Here is a 6466-nt window from a genome sequence, read left to right as displayed (position 1 = left end):
GAGCTGATTGTCTGGCTATTTTTGGGGAAACACGGTAATCTTGTATCATTTTATGTCAACTTACAAGACAAGAAAGTATTGAATTGCTGCTGATTTCATCTGTTGGGAAATTAAAGGTTTATCAACGAGGAAAAGATTACTTAATTACTTTTCATCTCCTGCCTGAACAACTCTTGGTTATCGCAGTAGCTAATAACTACCATTTTCTTAAATTTTCTTTTTTACTTGTTAAATTCAATTGCAAATTCTCTGTCAGTTGTCTAAATTTACTCTCAAGAAGTTAAAATGCATTAGCTGTTTTTTTTTTTTTTAAGGCAATTTAATCTCCTTGAAGACATCTCTCCCAGATGTCTTCTGACATTTTCCAATGTGGACTATTTGTCCTTTATGACTTGTGCATAACTTGTAATCTTATTATTATTATTAAAATATATTTAATATCTATTTTATATTAAAATAAAATATAAAATCTGTAGTCTTGAGATCTCCCATCACCATCCCAGGTATTCACTTTGCCTCTCTCCTGTGTTGGATCTACCTGTTCCTATTTCTCTTCCTTCATTTATTCTCTGGTTTTGGTGGAGCACGTCAACAAGTAGCATTCTGATAAGAGGTACATGGAAGGTAAATATTCTAAGACCTCACATGTCTGAAAATATCTTTCCCTATACTCATAGTAGATTGACAATTTTGCTGGATATAAAATCCTAGAATAAAAATAATATTTACATTTAAATATTAAATATAATTTTGTTGTAGTTGTTTTGCAGATATTCTTTCAGATTCAAGAAATTCCCTCTGTTACAAGTGTTTCAAAAGATTTTTTGATGCACGAATGTTGTGTTTTGTCAAATGTTCATGAAAATTTTGTTCTATATTTTATTAATATGGTGTATTACATTAATTGATTTTCAGATGTTAAGCCAACCTTGCATTCCTAAGATAAATCTCACTTGGTCACAGTATATAATTATTTTATATGTTGTTGGAATTGGTTTGCTAATATTTTGTTGAGGATTTTTGCACTTATATTTATTATGGATATTAGTCTGTTTCTGTTTAGCCCCCAGGCCTAGAGTAATTTTGACATTTTACCTGGTTAAAAAAAAAATCGAAAGAAGACCATTTCTTGACATATGAAAACTATATGAAACTAAATTTCTGTGTTCATCTATAAATAATTTTTATTGAAACAAAGCCACACTCATTTATTTTCCTGTTGTCTATGGCTGTGTTCACACTGCAACAGCAGAGTAGTTGCAACAGAGACTGTAGCCTGCAAAGCCTAGAATATTTATTACTTGGCATTTTACAGAAAACATTTCTAATTCTTGCTATAGATTCTAATCACATTTTTTCCTGCTTCTTTGCATCTGTAGTAATTTTCTGTTAATTGCTGGATGTTGTGAATTTAGGCTATAGAGATTTTGGATGATAGTACCTTCCTCCAAAGAGCATTAAGTTTTAATCTGGAAGGCAAGCTTCACCTTGTCAAGAGGTTTGGCTTTATCAGGCGTTTTGCTTTAGGCTCTGTTAGAGAAGGTTTGTTGTCTTGTCCTTAGTTCTAGGGCATAACTCTTATTGCATTGACATGGTCTTTGTACCTAGGGTGTGGCCTGTTTTGGAGACTCAACCTAGAATCTGGGGGTTTACCAAGTACTCTCTACAATCACTAGGCCTAAACACCAACCTCTATTCTTCCTGGCACTGTGCTGACTCTGAAATATCTGTTCAGCTTTCCTGCCTCCCAGCAGCTGTCTGTGATGGGCCTCCCAGAGCCTTATCCTGTATGTATATAGCTTAGGAGCTGTCTCTGAGTAGAGTTTTCATAGAGTTTTTTGGCTCCTTCTCTTAGGTGCCTGCCTCTTTTCTGGAACTCTGCCCATCAGATATCAGTCGCCTTTGTAGCTCTACACTGATTTGGCACTATTTCCTTGTACTGTGGTTAGGAAAATGCCCTCAGGGTGAAAGTTAGGATGACCGTGGAACTCATCTAATGTGCTAATTTGCTTAATTTCTTATGTTTTTTTCTCCCCTAAAGGATCATAGTCTTACATTAGCTACATTGGCTACTTACTCAGCTTTTAGAATTATTCATGGGGGAAAAGTTAATTCTAATATCATCCAATCCATCCTGTCCAGGTTCAGACCAATTATTTTTTTAATATGTTTTATGCCAGATTCTTTATATACTTTATTGCTAGTCTGCATATGTCCTGAAAGGTATATATTTTTATCCCTATTTTTATTTATTAGGAAACTGATGCTCAGAAAGATTTTAAATTTCCTAAAATTAACCCCGCCAGTCAATAGAACTGGAATTTGAACAGAGACTTTTTTGACTCCCATTTCTAACATGATACCTACCTAGCCACTGACAAAATCAGTGTATAAATTCCACATAAGAGTCACTATAATTTTACCCAAAATTTTGCATCAACATTGTTGTGGATTAAAATGTTTAGAGGGAGAGAGTATTGAAGTCATCAGCTAAAAATGGTAACAGAGGTTGATATGAGGGTTTTGCTCCCCTATTCACAGATAATTGATAACTCATGTGTTTAAAATAGTGAGAGTGTCTGGGATATTATTATAAACTAAATGTTTTTGTTCCTCCCAAATTTGTATGTTGAAGCCTTAATCCCCATGTGATATTATATGGAAGTGGGGTTTGGGGATGCAATTAGGTAATAAGGATGAAGCCCTCATGAATGGGATTACTACCCGTGAAGAAGAGGTATGAGAGAGATGATCTTTCTTTCTCTATCTGCTATGTGAGGATAGCAAGAAGGTAGCTATTTACAAACCAGGGAGAAGCCTCTCACCAAACACCAAACCCACTGGGACCTTGATCTTGGACTTCCTAGACCAGAACTGTGAGGAATAAATGTGTATTGTTTAAGCCATGCAGCCTATGGTATTGTGTTATAGTAGCCTGAACTGGCTAAGACAGAAACATTTATATGTTTTTTGGCTCATACCTTGGGATATTAAAATAATTGTGTCCGTTTAGAAGAAATGGATACTACTAAATCAGTGCCCTCATTGAATATGGCAGGCTTTCTTACCACGTCACTGTAATAGAAGTGTACCATGCTATGCTTTTGGAAATGGAACACTTGGCAAATAACACTTAGAAATTTTAAACCCATTAAAATATAGTCTAATCCTGGAAAATTAGCCCTATTCACAACAAATAACATACTTCTCTTTCACTAACCCTCCATCTCTCTTATCAGGAATGGTGAATTATAAACCTATAAATAGTATTCTGAGTTTCCTGAAAAACATAAAACAAAAAAATTACATAAATTAACAGAAAAAGGTTGTGAAATATTTAAATAGTCTTTGAAAACTGTTGCCCATTGTCTGTTTCTCTGCTCTGTGCACATTTTCCTTATCAACTAAGACTATATATACACTGTTTATTGATGGGGAAGGGTGCTTGCTGAAGTTCTGTCAATTTGATCTCCCAGTCTACCAATTATTTTATCCACTTCTTGGACATAAATTTAAAGACCTATGCATTCTGCAACTTTTTCTTCCCCTTCTTTACAAATTTCCCACTGGCTCTGCTTGCTTCTCTCCTGCATGAGTTTAATTATGTGAATCAGAATGCTGAGCTCTGTCATTCTAGATGCCACGTATTTTATAGTGCGCATTGAGTAGATTTAGTCAGACTTTGGAGAGAAAGAAAAAGAGTGGGGGAATGGCAGAGAGAAAGCATGGGCCACTGGGTATTTGTAGCAGCACAAACAATTCCAAGCAGCTGCTCAGCAATTTGAGGAGATCATCAGTCACTTTTGAAGCTTTTATCCAACACACAGGTGCAGTCTATGCTAAACAGATTAGTCAAAATGTCTGGTAACTCTGAGGTTTGAAACACAGGCCAAATTCTACTCCTCCCTACACGAGTGGAAATGTCTTCAAAATGAACAACATTAAAGAAGGTGTAACTGAGAGCCAACTACTGCTTCCTAAAGAAATTCAACAGAATTAGTCTTAAGTGAAACTCAGATAACATAATGGTAAGAGTGGAATGGAAATTTTGCACTGGTATTGCTCTACTAACACAATTAGTCAGAGAGAAGTAAACTGAGCAGTAAGTGTGACCCTGGAATCCACATGCCACCACTAGAAAACTATATACAGATTACCAACCTATTGCCTCGATCCCTTTGCCTTTTATTCAAAGCTGACAGAAAAGAGATTTTGAAGTCATGGGGGCAGCAGGAAAAAGGGAAATAGGCCTTCCCTACATCTTTTCTATTTAGTGCTATGTTAGACACTCCACCACGACACTTGGACTTTTAACACCTGTTTCCCTATCTCTCAAATGCTAGTTAGTTACTTTTTAGGAGAAGAGCGTGGAGCACAGAATTGGAGGTAAGAAGGTATGTGATGCTGTATCCCCTTTACAATAAGGAATAATAAAAATTTAAGGCTTGTGACTGCTTTTAGGTCTTTTCTTAACAGAGGGATTGGGATTAAAATTTTACACCTCTCATCTTGTTCCTCGCCCATCTTGGTTTTCTCCCTTTCTGACTCATTGGAGTTTTAGATTACTAGTATTCAGTACCCCCTCTAGAAAAACGGCCAGACACAAATGTAGACGTTGAAGTATAGATACAGCACTGAGTTGTGATGTGCCATAAACATTAAAAGGGAAGTAAGCCATATGTGAAGGAAGAGGGATCTGAAGCAACCAGCCATTTAAGGCAGGTACCTGAAATTACCCTAAATGTTGTTTTAATAGAGATTTCTACCATGGTTTGCTTCTGGGTTCAGCTGAAGTGCATTTTATTCACTTCTCCTAAATTTGGTGGATCCCCCAAAGGCAAACTCATAGTAAACTATTAGAATTGTAATGCCCATGAGGTTATAAGCCTTTGTTCTGTTTTGAAAAATTCTTCAGTGTCCTACACAAATTTGAGGTGGAAAAATCTGAGAAAGAAAGGTTGTTGAGAAAGAACAGGACAGCATGTTAATTATAAAAGGGAAAATGTTCCAATTTGGGTTAATTTTTGTAGAGAAATGCCTCAGAGATATTTCAGGTGGTAACCCGAGTTTTATATAAATTGAAATATAGAATGGAGAGTTTTTCTGGATAGCTATTTCCTCAAAATCTTCATGATAAAAAGAGGGTTCCCAATATTGTTAAAAGAATGGGAACTTCCTAACTAGTGAATCTCATTCTTTTTATCCTCCCCTCTCCCTTTTCCCTTCTGTTAATCAGACATAGTCTATTCTTTTTTTGAATGTTATTTTCTCCCCAAATCCATTCTCTGTGGCAAATTCTATCACCAGTATTTTTTTTTTTTTAATAGGACTTTATTGAGAAACAGTGTGTACTTCCAGGACTTTTTTCCAAGTCAAGTTGTTGTCCTTTCAGTCTTAGTTGTGGAGGGTCGCAGCTCAGTTCCAGGTCCAGTTGCCATTGCTAGTTGCAGGGGGCGCGGCCCACCATCCCTTGCGGAGTCGAGGAATCAAACCGGCCATCTTGTGGTTGAGAGCCCACTGGTCCATGCGGAAATCGAGTAGGCAGCCTTGGGAGTTAGGAGCACCGAGTTCCAACTGCCTGAGCCACAGGACCGGCCCTATCACCAGTATTTTTCATTTGGTGGTTTCGATTGCATTTGGATACAGTGGTGTTACTAGCATGCCTTTTTGTAAACACACTTACCTATTAAACGTATTCAGGACAAATAATTCCACATACTGCCCTGAAATGGAAAAAAAAAAAATGTGTATTGATTTTCACTGTAGGATCCCTATTCAGGTAATCTAGAAAAAGGATAATGTAAAAAATATGTCTTTCTTAAGAATTATTAACTGGGATCTGGATGAATAGGTAAAAGAGGTATCTGGGACAGAGAATCACTTTCCTTTGGTAGTGACATGGCCTTATTCAGATCTAAGCTTTCTGTGCTAGATACACAGGGGTTTTTCCTTTGGGGAGTGGAGAGCCTCTGGTTAGAGGGCCACTGAAGAAGCCGGCAGGGCCCCCTGCTGGGTGCTTTCCCTCATTTAACTCTTGGCAACACCACAGGGAGGGGTGGGAGGGTGGAGACATAAGTAGCCCTGCTGCACAGAGAAGAATGTACCTTAGAATTCCAGTAAATCGCTTAAAGTCTCTCTACTAATAAGTTTTAGAGGCACAATTAGATCTCAAATCTACCTCCATTCCTTTCACAGCTCTGCAAAACGGAGACGTCGAGTTGGGCAGGTATCCTTCTTCCGGTTCCCAGAATGAATTCTTCGTGAGAAATTGCTTCTCCTTCCATTTCTCGCAGGCCCATTATGGTGAGTGTTGGTGTAATACTTAGGATACTCGAGTTTGGGTTTTTAATCCGGAGCCAGCAAGTGTCTCCGAGTCCTGTCGCTGTCCGGGAAGGTGGTGCTAGATTCCTTGGCGTCTCAGCAGAAGCCGGGAGTCCTCGCCAGCTAAAGAGGGAGGATCTATCCC

General features: G+C 37.7%; 1 protein-coding gene and 1 long non-coding RNA gene across 2 annotated transcripts in view; one reads left to right on the top strand and one right to left on the bottom strand.

The window, feature by feature from the left end:
• Positions 1-5366: 5366 nt before the first annotated feature.
• Positions 5367-6314, bottom strand: LOC141571700 (uncharacterized). Its single transcript, XR_012496724.2, has 3 exons — positions 6179-6314; positions 5684-5723; positions 5367-5597 (listed from the first exon to the last, which is right to left on the bottom strand). It is a non-coding gene; the product is annotated as an uncharacterized LOC141571700 (long non-coding RNA).
• The window catches only part of SLC35F1 (solute carrier family 35 member F1), a 371967-nt gene continuing 371600 nt past the window's right edge, over positions 6100-6466 (top strand). Inside the window, exon 1 of the mRNA XM_074333488.2 lies at positions 6100-6303. The gene's annotated coding sequence lies outside the window, so the exon portion shown is untranslated. The remainder of the gene's footprint in view (positions 6304-6466) is intronic.

This window comes from Rhinolophus sinicus, chromosome 2 (assembly GCF_057876585.1).
Source record: "Rhinolophus sinicus isolate RSI-liver-muscle chromosome 2, RSI-T2T, whole genome shotgun sequence".
Lineage (NCBI taxonomy): Eukaryota > Metazoa > Chordata > Mammalia > Chiroptera > Rhinolophidae > Rhinolophus > Rhinolophus sinicus.
This window is presented reverse-complemented; position numbering and strand designations above follow the sequence as displayed.